The sequence below is a fragment of the Malaclemys terrapin genome, chromosome 6, assembly GCF_027887155.1.
Source record: "Malaclemys terrapin pileata isolate rMalTer1 chromosome 6, rMalTer1.hap1, whole genome shotgun sequence".
NCBI classification, from domain to species: domain Eukaryota; kingdom Metazoa; phylum Chordata; order Testudines; family Emydidae; genus Malaclemys; species Malaclemys terrapin.
The window spans coordinates 16,062,065-16,077,715 of record NC_071510.1 but is presented as its reverse complement, the minus strand read 5'-3'; the positions used below and the strand labels follow the sequence as shown (position 1 = coordinate 16,077,715).

The window sequence follows — 15,651 nt, the reverse complement described above, 5'->3', positions numbered from 1 at the left end:
TGAGTGGCTTTTTCTGCATTTCCAGCTGTCTTTCATAGTTTTAATGCCAGAAGGAACCATTATAATCCTCTGGTCTGACCTGCATAACAAAGGAAATAATAATAGCACCTACTGAAATGTAAATACTCCAATTCTTTAACCTCAGAGGTCAAGCCTTTCACTTTCACAACAGTTTGAGGGTCAAATTTTGCAGTCTCCGCTCAGGCTAAGCTCACATGGACTGGTGGAGGGTTGATTCTGTCTGCCCAGGTAAAGGACCCTGAGCTGGTGCCCAGTTGAGTGGGTGGGCCTGGATTACCTTACCTGCCTCTTCACAGAAATTTAAGAGCTAAAGGGGTTCCAGACCCCTCGAGGGGAAGTCCTTATGCCCCAGTGGGAAAGAAATTAACATCCCCTGTCCTGTGAGAGTATTCCTTACACCCTTTAGAAAATTTATCAGGCACTGTTGTTTGTTCCTGCAATGTTCTGAGTTGTGGAGTCCTTCGTTGGTGCACATCATCTCTCATTACCCATTCACCCAACACAAGTAGTGGTTTAAAGCTGTAATCTTGCCAATAACCTTTTGCACGTTAGGGCAAAGGATACACAAGTATTAAAGGTATTATCTGCTAATGTTCTACTTAAACAAAACAGCCTATAAATTCTTAAGTTTCCCCATTAATGATATTGTAGATTGATTTATTCTTGCTACTTTTACAGAACTTCTACAGTCTACTGTCATATAATGAGACACAACACACGGCACTTCATCTGCCTGTAGGTCTCTGAGGCAGTTTAGCAAACTTTTGCTTGCATCCTTTACTAGTGTATGGTCCAGAGTAGTGCAGAAACTTGGTGCAGAAATATTTGGATCCTGCTCAGAAATAACAGTGGCACCCTTCCAGCACACAAGGAATTTTGGGACAGCATTAATTAATTACCTCATGAACCCAATTAATTGGAAGAAAGTGTTTCTTAGTAACAGACATTTTGGCTCGGAATCAAAGACTGAATAACTATAAGCACTGGTAAAGGCATTACACTGACATTTAATCATGACTGATGCTCAGAGAGTGTATGCTACAGGCCATGCAAGAATGTTCTCGCTCTTTAGGGTAGGTCTACACTGCACACCACTTGCACCAGTGTGTATGTGTAGCGACACGCTGCAGTGAAAGGCAGGCTGTGTCCACACTGTGTTGTGTAGCTACATGTGTCAGTGGGGAGCTGCTGCAGCAGGGACTCGGCTCCAGCAGCAGGAAGCTACACTGCTAACAATAGAAGGTAGACAGGGGAGGCACTGCTTGGGCATGTAGAGAGCCATGTAGGGAACACACCACAGGGTTCAGACGTGTCTTTAGTCTCCTAAGCAGTGTCTACACTGATATTTATACCCAAGCTAGGGGGACATGTAATGTGTGTACTCTACACACCACTCTAAGGAGTGTGCGATGTAGACATACCCTTATTATCTCCATCTCTGTAGACATCGATGGGTTCATTTGTGGGAAAGACCTCATAAAGAGGCAGTCATTCAGACAGGCAGATGCAAGCAGAACTGTGATGAGCCTGCTGCCTCCAGAAATGTACAGCTCTCATTTGAAAAGAGGACCTGCTGAGTGCCTGATCCTGGAGTCTTTAAATAGGCAAAATCCCCCTTGAAGCCAAAGGGTAGGTTTGAGGTTAAGGGAGACAGCGTATCGTTTCACCATGTACAGCATGAGATAGCGAGCCTCAAAAAGTCTTGTAAAATCTTCACTGCCCTCTGCTTGGCTGCTTAGCTTTTTGAGGCACCAATTTATTCATTTCCGTTTTAAAATCTGTGTTGGGGGTTTTAATAATTGGGACATTACAAATTGCATTGGGGTATCTTTAGTGCCCAGGCTCTGGCAGTGATGACCCTGGTGAGAATTCCAACCTTATGGGGGAATTTTAACATGGTTTAGAGCTAGCGTAGGAAGGAGGCTCAAAGGTGTGGCTAGGGAGGCGGGATTACTGGAGTGTTGCTATATCCTGATGATCTCTAACTAGTGAATCAACCCCATGGGGTCAATACTGTCCTCGGGGCTGTGGGACTGCTAAGGTCATGCTACTCTTTTGTGTGTGTGTACCTTCTGCTGGTTCTCCGTGGTGCGTAGGTTGGCCAGGCCAAGTATCAAGCCCGCTTTGTTCTGTCTAAAATTTGTCTGAATTAATTAAGCCTTGTTGTGGTGAAGGTAATGTAGGCTAGTAGAACATCACAAGGCTAGGCAAAGTGAGTTCAAATCCCAGTCAATCATTGTGTTTTTGTGCAATTCACGTTGCTTCACTGATAGCCAGATCCTTCCTTAGATAAATATTTTACAAAAAAAAAATTGAGAAAAAACAAGAATGACAAACAAAACTAGAAACTAGAACCTCTTTTGGTGCTAAGAAGGTGGTGACCTCTCACAGATATTTTCTAACAAACCCACCATTAGTTCAGAGGGTAATGGGTTCCATTGCTTCCTCCAGACCCCTTTATAAAACAGAATCCTCGATTTTTTTGCAACTGCATTATTCAGATCCTTTAAAAAGAACTCCCAGTGCTACTAGATTCCACAGAATTTTTTCATAGCTAGCAGACCAGGGCGAGCATGGTATATAGTCACCATAATCAACAGGGGATGGCAAAGATTCAGAAAATGTAGAGGAGGCTTTAAAATCAGGATTACAGACGTTTATTGAACTATACACAGAGAAAAACTTCAAACGAAACAGAAGAGTTTCACAGTATTGTGCAAAACAATTGGCATAGGCACTACTTCTGTTTTATAATTACTGGCCTAACCCTGCTGCGTGTGCCTCAGTGTTCTCGAGTTAACCAAAAACTGTCTGACTCCTGTCCTCAGCTGCTTAGTAAATAAACATGGAAATAATGGCATATGTTCCCAATCTGCATAGTCATGTGGTAGGTCTCTAGTGCTTGGAGATATTGCTTCATAGGGTTATAATTGTTGAAAAGTATATCTACGTGATAAAACAAAAATAATGGCCATTGCGGGGAGGCCAAGTTTGGCGCTAATTTGGAGTGGTAGTTTGTTGAGGGTCTGGCAGAAATGACTTAACTGTCCTGCTAATAGTTTAAGTTGTTACATTCCCAAATGGTGATTCAGCAGCTGGAGCGTCTCTGATCTGCCAACTAAGAGGGTCTGTTTTTTTTTTCCTTTTTGTGGTGCATAACTTCTGTTATTGTCCATGGGATTCACAGAGAATGCAGAGAGGAGAAACACCCCAAAGGAATGGAATAATGGTGGGCTGCAATTTATTATTCATGCAAAATTCTCATTGACGTCAGTGGAACATTTGCCCGAGGAAGGAGCAGGAAACCCCCGAATCAGGAATCCCCTAAGCTATTGTGGATCTTCTGTGCCGTTGGTGAAGTGGCCATCAATGCCAATTTCCTCATTTGGGTTAACGGGAGAGTTTGTGGTACATGCTTTGAACCCTAAATTTAGCTCCCTTGAATTTCAAGGTTTCTCAGAATGCATTCTAGAGTAACGAAGGGGCAGCCCGGGGGCAGATGGACACTTTGGAAACCAAATCTAATCCTAGAACAGTAGCATTGTAGGAAACCCCACAGGAGATGATACCTTGCCTTGCCCTCTTGAAATAAAACTTTTGTTCCCAACGTATAAAATTGAACACCAAAGATTATCCGGGTTCTGCTGAGCAGGTGGATGGGGTGCCTTTGCGGGGTGGTGACCATACTGTTCGCAGTGAGGTTTATAGACTGTGGGACAGATTCTCTGCTGCATCCCACTAACAGCTGATTGGGGTTGCTTATGGAGCCAGTGTTTCATTGCCCCTTCCTGATTGTCAGCACAGGTTTGTTAGAAGGTTTTTTTTGTGGGGTGGGGAGAGAGGGGGTTGGTTGCATGTAATAAAGGGCCAGATTCTGCTTTCATATGTATTCATGTGACTTTCACTAAGGTAATGCAAGTTAATGGGAGATGTTTGTCATCCATCCAGAGGTTAAGCTTGATCCACAATTAAGAATTTTTGACCAAATTTATCTGTGGTTTAACTCACTGAAAGTCAATGGAGTTACTCCAGGGATGAATTTGTCCACTGGTAGGTTTGTAGTTATTTTTCAGGCTGCCTTGTTAGCGTACTTATTGATAGATTTCTTGATGCACAGCTGGAAAAGCCACATGTTGCTGGTGATGAGTGGTACTCCGTGAGTTTGCTCTGTTTCTGATCTGCATCTCCTTTGCAGCCGCCCCCTCTCCTTCCTACCTGTTCACTCCCAACCCAGGGCCCTTTCCTTAAAGAAAAAAGAAAAGGAGAGTTGGTTGATGCACTGTACAGCTGTTAGATCAGTCCTGAAAAGAACTGGGTTTCCTGTCTCAATTTATCCTTTTGTAAGTGTTAATACATGGAAAGTTTTGTATTTATTGAATCTGTTTAAGGTACAAAAATATACAACAGACAGGATAACAGAGCAAACATTTTATTTTACTACAGGAATAGTAAAATAGGAACTGAGTGCACATAGGGGACGTAGAGATGTTCCTTTTGCATGTTTATATATTTAAATTCCAGGAAGCAGCCCATAGATCTAGTGCACTTAAAACAGGATTATTTACAGTGCTTAGTGCCAAGTGCTGTCATACCATGGATGATGCAAGATTTACTAAGAAACTTAAGTGTGTAATTATGTAAAGACTCATGTCCAGAAAAACCTTCTCGAACAGCTACACATCTGAAGCAAATGCAGCATTGCTTCAGTTCACCACTGTTGAGTAAGGATCAAACAGTAAGCAAGGATTTGAACACAAATGCCTGTTTTTGAAAAGGCTTTTTACATGGCAGAACAGCCGAACTTACCTAAAACAATGACTTTACACACCAAAATAATGTAATTTCCTAGTGTGACCATTTGGTAAGCTCAGAATTTGCTATGCACAATTTCCATGCCATAAGAATGTGTGGGAAACCATGGAATTAGGACACAAAGAGAAGCTATTGAAATCAATCTACTGTATGAATAGGGAAAATGGCACATTCCTGATCCTCAGCTAGTATAAATTGATTTTGCTGCATAAAAGTCAATGAGGCTCTCCCCGTATACACCAGTTGAGGATCTGATGTGCTTTATATTAATCCCCACATGTTAGACCTCCATGAAGTCTGGAGGCGACATCCTGGCTCCGCTGAATTCAATGGGAATTTTGTCATTATTTTCATTGTGGTCAGGATTTTGCCCCCATTTATTAGTTTAGGCCTTAAATAAGGCTAATTTTTCTTCAGTGCCATGCTTTACTCACTTTTGCTTTAAATGTGTGCCAAAGTGGTAGCTACCTCCTTGAATTACTGAACATAAGTGCACAAATACTGTATTATATCAAAATATGGATATTTCTAACCGTCTCTGATGCTTTCTTTGCCCTTCCCTACTGTATATTTCCCAAAAAACAGCTGGAATACACCTTTGTTTTTGTGAGCAACTAAAGTATTCAAGGGGAATATTGTGCGAAGTAAAATGTACATATTTGCTGGTATCAACTTGTATTTAGTACTGTTCTTCACAACAATAAAGTGACATAGGATCATTTTGAATGATAAACTTTTTGTTTAAGATTATGCTGTCTAGGAGTGACAACAGGAATCAGGATTTCTGTTTTCCATTTCTGACTGTGTAGTGGGCAGTCACTTACCATCTCTGTGCCTCAGAATACCTACCTATAACATGGCTATAATAATATTTATTTTCCTCACCCAGGGGCATTGTGAGTCTTAATGTTTGTAAAACCCTTTTACATCCTGATTAGAGGTTCTACATCTCCACAAAGTATTTTTATTATTAAAGTATTTATACTTTTAAGTCATGTACTGCATTTTTAAACATTAACACTCTTCTGATTTTTAAATTAGTAGTAATACAAAATATAAATGGGTTTGGCTGTATTCCCTGTATTGTTAATATTAATAATGATGTCACTTTTCAGCAAGATTATTGCTTTTCAATAATACTAACTGTAACTAAATACATGGGCCAGATCCTCATGCTAGTCAAATTACACTCAGCCCAAATATGACTTAATGCCACCACCTCAATCCAGGGGCAGCCAAAAGCTAGTTCAATCCCTAGTATAGGTTATGGCAACCCTAAGGTTGCTCTAATTTACACCAGCTCTAATGTTCTCTGGGCCCATTCTGCCAGTCCACAATCACTGGAGAGCAAGGAGCTCCACCCACACCCCTTATTCCTGGGACACCAGGACTTGGTGGGCTACAGCTGTCCTATCTGCCTCTGAACCAGAAGGGGATTCTGCCCCACTCCAGTCCCTTTTCACCATGGGAGTGGTAGGGAGGGTATCTTGACCCGTATTTTAATGAACAATTTAAATATGCTGAAAGTTGATTATTACTATTTCACCCGCACTGAGAAAAATGACAACCAGTTTGATCTGTGGAGGGGTTATTCAAAGTGCTGCGGTTGATAGTTGGTATGGTGTCTGTGTATCATGGAAGGGTTGATAGGCGCTTCTATGTATGGAATTATCTAAACTTCTGTTTCAGTTCAGCCCATGCCTCTTATTGGGAAGTAATGTGTAAATATAATAAATAAGACTGTAACATACATCTGGCTTTTTAAGTCACTAATACTAATGCTGAATGAGGAGTTCTTTCAAGAAAAAATGATAAAAGACAGACTGATGAGCAAATTCATTTCTGTCTGAAATTAATGCAGAACACATGCTGGGTATAACGGGAAATATTGAAGAGTTACAGCACATGCTAGAACTTAACATAAATCCTCTTTTGATTCTTGATGTTTTCCTTTGCAATCTTTCTGCAACTCCTATATATCAAATCTTTAACTAAATCCACTTTCTTGCATATTTCTTGTAATCCTAGTATGCGCCTATCTGGTATTTCTTTACAGTACTGTATATTTTCCATAGTGCAGAAAGGTAGGTTACAAAATGTGACAAGGATTTTTTTCTTACATTATAATATTTCAGATCTTAATGAAACATAATTCCATTCCTACAAACGGCCTTCTAGGAGACAAAAAACAGAAGCCATAAATGGAAATATAAAAATGAGGACTAATGGAAGGGCAGGGAGAGCAGGGGGACAAAGTGTGAGAAGCCATGTAGGAAATGCTCCTTGAGGCAACATATGCACAGCCAATCTCCTGTCAGTTTCACTGGCTCTGCTAATCCATTACACCTTTAGGGAGCCAGGCTGCAGTGGCTTACAGATTATTTATTTATATAGTTATTCATTCATTCATTCATCAAGGACCTGTGGGATAGGCCTTCACATTAGGGATTTCCTCGAATTTTCATGCACCCAGGCTGTGCCCTGGGCACACAGCTGAAATACAAAAGCTATGCCGCTTGAAAGCCATGTCCTCACCAGAAGTCATGGGGAAGGCTTGGGGTCAGGGAGTTTGGTACATGTCGTTTAACACACATGCCCACTGTCCTGGGTGCTCCACATCTGGTCAAATGATTCATATCCCTGACAAGAGTATTTTGTGTGGCAGGCATAAATAAAGTGTATGGGACCATTTCTAGTATGTGTAAGGCCCCGTATTTGTATTGCTTTTGTTCTTGTCTGTGTTAAGCTTACTGAGGGCCTGAATTTGGCTTATAAAATTCTCAAGCCAGACTTTCTCACAGCTAGGAATACAAATGTAAATATGGAAATGCTAGCAAATCATAATATACTGTCATTTATTAATATTCTTTTTCTCATGAAGGTTTTGCGTTCCACATAGTACAATCTCTCCATTTAAAGTAGGAAGTCAGGTCCACCATAATGTCCAAATACCATTTAAAATGTGAATGACTTCAAAACAGAGCAGTTAAAAAGACTACGCCTGCCAATATTTGCCAACTTTTACTAGCAGTGAAGGCATGATGAGTGTGATGCTGGCAGACCAGGTGCCAGATCTTGCCAAAGCTGTAAGGGTCAGCTGAGCACTAACAAATTAATAGCTTGATTCCAGCCCAGCTCACCAGGTATGCTAGTATTGTTCAACATAGATGTTAGACTTGTAAGAATGTGTTTTGGTGTTTAGGCTCTATGGAATGCTTGTAAGTTGCTGCATGCGTTAATCTTACTTGGAATGCCTGTATCCCGTGCAATAAGGTGATATATAAGTTTTGCTTTATAACTGCAAAAATGCCTGCTCTGAACCTGTGAACCCTGTCAGGAAGGGAATTGTCCACTGCCCATCAAGAACAACTATCAAAATTAAATGGGCCTTTGTGGAATATTATGATACAAAGACTTGGTTAATGGCCCTCTCACACCCATGAAGGTGCTATGTACAAGAAAGCACATGTATCCCATGTGCTTGAAAGCTGGAAGAAGAGGGATAAAATAGGGACAAACAAATATTCTCTTTCTTTTGCTGTTTTGACTCTCACAGAATTGGAGCTAGAAAACAGAAGCAGAGATCACAAGGGTCAACCTGGGTTAGCCCTAAAAGGCATTCATTGCTGACAGATTGCTACAACTCTGTCACCTTTTGAAACCATAGACTGTAACTCATTTGTGTGTATATGTTACCCGCTTTAACCTCTAAATAACTCTCATTTCTTTTTCCTAAAATCTTTAGTTAGTTTTACTATAGGTTTGGCTACAAGTGTTGTCTTTGATGTGAGATCTGAGGTACAAATTGACCTGGGGTAAGTGACTGGACTCTTGAGACTGGGAACAACCCAAATCTTTTATGATCTTTGGTGTATGGCAGCCAACTATCACTAAGTCCAGCTTGCCTGGATGGCAAGATAGACTGGAGAGCCCAAGGGGACTGTCTGTGACTCCCTGGTAAGACTGTTATAGTGCTTCAGGAGTTCACATTTGTTACTGGGTTGGTGAAATCTAATTCTAGAACATACAATCAGTTTGGGGTCTCTTCCCTGCTTTTTGGCAGTTTGCCCTGAGGTTGGCACTCATGATCGTGAACCACTCCAGATGGCGTGACAGTGAGATTTATTGTTCTAGAAGTTTTTGCCTTTAATTTACTACTGCCAAGGCACAACGAAAATTTTGGGGTGAGGTGGCAAACTAACTACTCACATAAGGCTGGATGGTACAATTCTTATGATTATTTTCTGTCACAAATTAATATTAGTAATTCTTAGTCCCACTGGTTTTATGATACTACTCGTGGCAGAAAGGTAGTACTCAATAGGCCTGATTCTGCTCTCACTGACATTGGTGTAAATCAGGAGTAACTCAGGTGAAGGTAGTGGAATTGCACAGATGTAACGAAGGGAATCCCAGCAAGGATTAAGGTTGCAGATTTGGACTCGCGATGATCAAAATGATTTCATCCCTATGGGCAGAAGTGAGTTTTTACATTGCCCGCTGATTCTCAGCTCAGCCCAGTGGAGTTGAGAACTAAAGATGGTTGGAGCTACATCATGTGTACCGAGCGGTCCCATTTTAGTGTCTAAATGGCTCAGGTTCATTCTTGACAGATGAGTGTATATTAGTATGGTAAGTTCCTATAGGATAGTGCAAAGCAGATTGCTGTCAAACCCACTAATAGATAAGCCTTTAATCTGATCCGTTATTAGCATCAAATGTGGAAAGTACAGTTAGTTATATGGATTACTTACAAAATGTAATTTAGTTAAGTGAAGAAATTATGCATTTTAAACTATGTGAAATCTATTAAATTAATCTTTTAATCACTGAGTCTGATTCTCCTCTCTTACATTGGAGTAAATCGGGACTAACTCATTGAAATTGCTGAATTACACTGGTGTTACTGAGAAGGAAATAAGGCCCTGTCTCTCTCAGGAGTTTAATAGATTTGAATTTTTAAAGCAAAACTACACATCCACAATTTTTATTCATATATGCAAATGAAAAACTTTGATGCTAATATATAGAGAAGATATATTCTCCCCTGTAGTCTTGTGCATTAAAATCCCCATACTATCCTGTGCATGAAGTATTTGCTGGAATGTTACCTTTTACAAATTGGCTTTAATTTGTCACTTTTTTAAATTTTTCATAGGTAAAAAAGTGACTCAATACTGTACCCTTAAATATTCGATGAAATCTGTGTAGTTTTATATTTGCACTTGACCGTGTTAAATTGTTCCAGATGGATGATTTAAAATATTAAGTTAGTAATTATAGCAGATCTTTGAATGCAGCCAGAGCAGAATAATTGATATTAAAGTCTTCCCTTTGATTTTTGCAGACCTTACTAGGTTTCTGTGTTTCTAGTTCAGGTACAGGCAGGGTTTTAGCCTATACTTCTGCCTACTTAAGTGTTGTAGTGTCTGTTATATGCGTCTTTCTAGCAATCATATGTCAAATTTGCTTTCTAGAAATTTCTTTATCAGGAAAAAAAACCCACAGATGGATGTGGAATAAAAGTAGGCAGTCCATTTATGAACTTGAATATCATCAGCAAGATGTAGGGGACTCACGAACATAAGAGGCACATGGGACTTTCTTTGTGGGAGTTGTTTATCCAAGGAAAGAGTATGTGAGGGGGAGAATGCAGAGACAAGTCTGGCTGATGTTTTTCCATAACTCTTTCCCCAGTAATGGTGCTATGGCTATTGTAATATAGGTTATTTCTAAGGATGGGTTTAAATACATACATACATACATACATACATGCACACACACATAGGCGCCAACTTTCTCCGGCGCCGGTGGATGCTCGCGTGCCCCCCGCCATTGGCCCCGCCCCAACTCCACCCTTTCCCCGCCCCGGCCCCGCCCCATTCAAACCTGTTCCCCAAAGTCCCCGCCCCAACTCCACCCCCTCCCTGCCCCTATTGGATCCTTTCCCCAAATCCCCGCCCCGGCCCCGCCTCTTCCCCCAGCGTGCCACGTTCCCCCTCCTCCCCCCCTCCCTGCCCCGCGAAACAGCTGTTTCGCGGCGCAAGCACTGGGAGGGAGGGGGGAGAAGCAGGACGCGGCGGTGCGCTTGCGGAGGAGGCGGAGCGGAGGTGAGCTGGAGCAGGCGGGGCAGGGCGGGGAGCTGCCGTTGGGTGCTGAGCACCCACCAATTTTTTTCTGTGGGTGCTCCAGCCCCAGAGCACCCACGGAGTCGGCGCCTATGCACGCACATGTACACACACACACAGCCTATCATGCTGACCAATATTGTCTCATTGTTTCCTTGTACTCCTCCGTCTGTTTGTATCCACATGCTGTCTCTTGTGTTATAGTTAGATTATAAGGTCTCCGGGGCAGGGACTGTCTTTTTGCACAGCACCTAGCATGATGGGGTCCTGGGCCAGGACTGGGGCTCCTAGGACTACAATAATATAAATAACAGTAAGTGTTTCAGTCACATACCCTTTCCCTCAACTCTGCCGGCAACAAACTCTATGATGGAGGCTGAGAGGAGTGGAGTGGAGGCATAGAGCATAAACTTAAGTGTTACATGTAACAGCAGTAACACACAAAACACACACACATACACAAATTGGCAGATATTCATCATTTCACCTATGCTAGTTGCTGTTGGTGACAGCTGCAGAATTAACAGAATCCTTAGATAGTTACAGAGCTAGAGGAACACTGTTCAGTACTCCTAACTCTGAATGCCTGAATACGCCTTAAGCTTTTCTGACACTTGACAGGCATCTTCTTCCTCCCAGTCATGGGAAGAAGAGGGAAGAGAGGACCCTCCCACACACTTCCCTAGTATACACTTCCCTGGTTCCATGTCAGGTTTTTTGTAGGCCTCATGGCAGAGGGGAGTTTTAAGGAGGGCTTTGAAGCACTATAATGACCACAGGCTTTGTGAATGTTTACATGGAGCTTCTCCCAAGCATGAGGGGCAGCATGGGAGAAAGCACGGAGGTGCTTGTTTGAAAATTTAACAAGCGGGTGATGGAGCCAGTATCATGGGTCGAGCATAACTCCACGACAGTCTAGCCATCCCCAGTTGCCAAAAAAGCTCCTATGTAGCCTATTGCAGTTGGGCTCAGGCCTGAGGTGATTTTTGTGTATGAAGTGTAAATCCTACTGATGGAGTTATTTCATCTAGAGACTGGTGGCTGTTTAAGACCAAGAGAAGTTTGTGTTCGGTGTGTGGTTTCATAGGTGAGACTTGTAAAGATTGAGGCTTGTATCCTGATGTTGTTGATAGTAGTGAGACTTCTGCATCTGGAACGATATGAGTGGGATAGACCCTGTCACAGTAGCAAATGTTTCAATTATAAAGAAGACATAAGGACACTTGGTGATATTAGCTTTTCCAATGGGAAGAAACTCCCTTAACAATGTCAGTAGTCTCTTGCAAATGTGCTGGCAAAAATCCATTTCTGTTTGGAAACCTCAGCTAAAAATAGCCAGACTTGCCACGTGCCTGGCCGTTTTTTACAAACAAAATAACATTATTTGCTTATGGCTTTGACTCACCCTAGCTTTGAGGAAATGGTTCTTTCTAAAATACAAGTTGCTAGCTCTTCACACAAGATGGTTGAACCTTCAAATTTCCTTTAGAAGGAAAAGTCAGAATTTTTTTGCAAATGAACTGTTTTTGTTAAGACGCCTTTTTTACAGGTCCTGAAAACCTAACGCTGGTAGCTCTGGCTCAAGACTTGCTCCCAGCAGACACTAGGCAAGCTCTTCCACACACCTCTGCTAAGGCACCCCAAAATACTTGGCTACCGTGCTTTTTTTTCTTTTACGCCTTTATGACTCACCTGAGCAGGAACTGCTGGCTGTGTTTTGGTTTGCGTGATGATGCACTTGAAGTTTCACAAAGGACTGAACTGAAATTACCAGCTACAAAACACAATTCAGTTTGAACCCAGAGGTGAAGCAACAGTAGCAATACATAGCCTGACTGGAAACCGTCATCCGAATCATGGGAGAACAGGTTTCCCAATGCTCTCGTGCTCTCACATCTTATCTCCAGCTTAATGGGGATGGAAAGGACCAGTAAGGGGCCCAGGAGAAGTGTTTGAGGGTGTGCTACTCTCAGATTAAGGGAAAGGACAGGTCACCAACTTGGAGGTCACTGTCCAGAGAGATATAATGGCCAGCCATTCAAACAAACTGGATGGGAGAGCCAGCGAACAAGCCATCCCCTGAACTGCTCAGGAGCAGATGACCGCCTTCTGAAGACATTAGAGAAGACTAAAACAGTCACTGGAACAACCCCCCTCCCAAAGTCTAAAAGGGGATTGCCCAGAGATTGTAAAAGGAGGATCCTTTTAAAGACATTCAGATTGGAATGTTGTTTATAGATTCAAGGCCAGAAAGGACCATTATGAGCATCAGGTCTGACCTCCTGTAGAATACAGCCCAGAGAACCTCACCCAGTGAATCCTGCATGGAGTCTAGTTCCACCACATCATTGACTGGACTAGCACATATCTTTTAGAAAGTCCTCCAATCTCAATCTTTAGAGAATCCCACTTACGGAGAAGCCACCACATCCTTCCATGCTCTGTTCCAATGGTTAACTTCTCTCACTGTTAAAAATGTGAGTCTGTTAAAACTCCAAAGTACGAAAATCATCTGGATATTGGACTATTCACTTACACCTGCCAGGAAGCCTATTAAGAGAATCGTTGTGTTGCTGCTGTTATTGCACAAAGTAGTGCAATTTCCATTACAATAGGTTGACAATGCCATGAATACTGCAGTAAAGGCAATTTCATTGAAGTCTCTTTAGCGGTGGTGGGTAATTGTACTACACAGTTGTTCATTTTCAGTGGTAAAGATTTCATTTTTCTAAAAAGCTTAATCTGGGCAGATATCCTTTGTCATTAAGGAGAAAACCCAGTTTAATGTTTATTAAAACTATTTCTATGCAATATCAATAAAGATCCTGAATATAGAGTGGATGCAGAGGCGTAGCGAGCGCCCTCCGTACCCTCCGACCGGAGGGGATCCCGCAAGGAAGGGGGCCCCTAAAAGTGGCAAAATAAATACTGCATTCCAGTATCTGCATTGGAAGGGGCCCCGCCTGGACATATGTTCGGAGGGGGCCACCGTTCGGAGGGGGCCACGTTCTTTGTTGCTACGGCCCTGAGTGGATGGCACTTTCTTGCTCATTTTTATGCTCTCATAAAAGAGCGTGTTACTTTTAATGAACTCACAAGGGAACTAGAAGTGGCTGACGGCAAAAATATGATGTAATTAAATGGCATTTTTGCAAGTGTTTTCTTAAAAGTCACTTAAAAAAGAATTCCTGCTGTAGTTGTGAGTAAATTTGCCTTCCGGTCTTCCCTTAGCAAGATGCAAATTGACCTTCTAAAATGTTTTGATCTTTAATTACTTCCTTTCTTATTTAGGAGCTTTCATTTGGAATTTTAAAGAGCCATTCTACAGCGTAGACCCAGCCAGCCAGCTTGCAACACACTGTATTACATCACTTAATATTTTGCACCATTCAATCATTTTATCACCTACTTTGAAATTGAAGCTGCGAACTTTCAAAGAGAGAAAGAAAAAATATGATCTGTGGAAAATATTCAAGAAGCGACCATGTTCAAGAAAATAAAGCTCTAAATATTCTAAGCTATATTTTTCAATGCGTAATTTACCAGATATGGCTGACTGGATGGTGATGGCATGTGTGTGTTTTGGGGGAGAGGGGGCCAGGGGAGAGTAGAAATCTATTTGTCTTAATAAGATAAATGTCAAAGGATTAACTTTTAAACTCACTCAAAGTATAGAATTGGTCCAATTCTGTTAAAATAAAAAAGATATTGGCACAATCTGAGACCTTCAGGAATTAGACTTGGAAAAGCTAGGAAATATTTGGTGCTGGAAACAAAAGACATTTTAAAGACTTTAAGATTGGACACATTTTTCTGGACACAGTTCTGCGGAAGCTACAGAGCCGGATTCGCCATTGTCCTGTATTTTATGCAGCTGTTTACATCAGTGCAAAGGGCTGTAAAACACTACTAAATCAGACTGGTATGTTTTGTATCCACTTTGCACTGATGTAATGACTGCACATAATGCAGGACAATGGAGAATCTGGCCCACAGTCTGTAAGAGAAGTTTAAACAGAATAATAAGTGGTAAGCATTTAAACTAATAGACTTCTGTCTGAACTTCAGCTTTCTTTAGGCTTGTTGCAACTTTTCATGAGTCTCATAGCTCAGAAAGTAATTTCTTAGGCATCAGCATCTTAGAGGGAATGCAGTCTAAGGTACTTATGGCCCCAATTACCATAGCGTGTGGGTGCCTCACAATCTTTAATGTATTCATCCTCACAACACCCTTGTGAGGTAGGGCAGTGCTGTTGTCCCATTTTACAGATTGAGAAACTGAGACAGAGAGAGAGAGAGACTAAGTGACTTGTCCAATGTCACACAGGTAGTCTATGATAGACTAAGGAATTAAATCCTGGTCTCCAAAGTCCCAGACTAATGCCCTAATAATTGGACTATCTTACCTCTCCTGTTTCTGCCTCTGTTAGCCCATACTTTTCTGTGTCTATTCTCTGTCTCTTGACAACATCTCTTAAATATTTCTCAAGCACATTTGCGCACACACAGAGTTAAAATTCTAGAGTAGAGTATAAACTACTTTAAAGGCTTTGGGGAGTAATTGTTTTGATTAATTGCTCTATGTGCTATGATTCACACCTATATATAGCATAGCATCTAAATCGTGAAGTCAGATGCCGGATTCTGCGAATTCAGTATGCCGAGAATTTTTATTTATTGAGCCTGATCC

General features: G+C 41.6%; 1 protein-coding gene across 2 annotated transcripts in view; it reads left to right on the top strand.

The window, feature by feature from the left end:
• SVEP1 (sushi, von Willebrand factor type A, EGF and pentraxin domain containing 1) overlaps window positions 1-15,651 on the top strand; it is a 163,125-nt gene that overhangs the window by 31,655 nt on the left and 115,819 nt on the right. The window lies entirely within an intron of this gene.